The sequence below is a fragment of the Octopus bimaculoides genome, chromosome 12 (assembly GCF_001194135.2).
Source record: "Octopus bimaculoides isolate UCB-OBI-ISO-001 chromosome 12, ASM119413v2, whole genome shotgun sequence".
NCBI lineage: Eukaryota > Metazoa > Mollusca > Cephalopoda > Octopoda > Octopodidae > Octopus > Octopus bimaculoides.
Window position 1 is genome coordinate 17,065,810 of NC_068992.1, and position 1,000 is coordinate 17,066,809.

A 1,000-nucleotide genomic window follows, 5' to 3' on the forward strand; every position below is an offset into this window, starting at 1 on the left:
AGAGAGAGAGATAGATAGATAAACGGACGGACAGACCGACGGGCGGACAAATAGACAGACAGATATCCTTGTGAGCGCGTGTGTGTATGACTAAATCTACCTACCGTAATAAAATGAGTGCGTTCAAAATTGCTTAATTTTTTATTAAGAAGCATCTATTGGCCCATACCTGTGTATATACACGCTTTCTTAAGCATTCACGCACAAACACATACACACACATGGGCAGAGATTGAAAGACAGACAGACAGACAGACATACAGAGACAGGGTGATAAACAGCATGAAAGAGAAAACAGTAACGAGAGGATTTAAAGAATAGAAAGAGAACATCAAGAATAGTAATCAGGGAACTAAAAATTATTAAATAAAAGAAAATGTGAACAGAAGACAAAAAAAAAATACACCTACAATGCATGAGATTTAATGTGAAATGTAATGGTGCGATTTCAATCGTAAAATATCAATAAATCGCTGGGTTTTAAATAGGTTCTAAACTGTTTTAAGTCCTTGTTAATGTGAAAACAGTGTGATATATTAAGCAAGTTTACGCGAAAACTTAACATTGCTTTATAAAATGGCTATAACGTTGCTATAACGCGACAACTTGGAAATAACGAACGTAGTTGTTTAGAGGCTTCGTGTCTGTGTGCGCATGTGTCTGTGTACGCGTGCGCAGATCCACACACATATATACACTTATATTATTTATTTTTTACTTGTTTCAGTCATAAGACTTCGGTCATGATGGGGCACCGCCTTGAAGAATTTTTAGCTGAATGAATCGACCGCAGAACATTTTAAAACTCGGTGCTTATTCTATCGAACTCTAAGTTACGAACAGCTAAGTTACGGGGACAGAAACATACCAACATGGTTTGTCAAACGGTGATTGGAGAACAAACACACACACACGCATAAACATAAGTTACGAACAGCTAAGTTACGGGGACAGAAACATACCAACATGGTTTGTCAAACGGTGATTGGAGAACAAACAC

At 37.4% G+C, this 1,000-nt stretch overlaps 1 protein-coding gene across 3 annotated transcripts in view; it reads right to left on the reverse strand.

Moving 5' to 3' along the window:
* LOC106870547 (chordin) overlaps positions 1-1,000 on the reverse strand; it is a 179,843-nt gene that overhangs the window by 63,615 nt on the left and 115,228 nt on the right. The gene's annotated exons all lie outside the window — the stretch shown is intronic.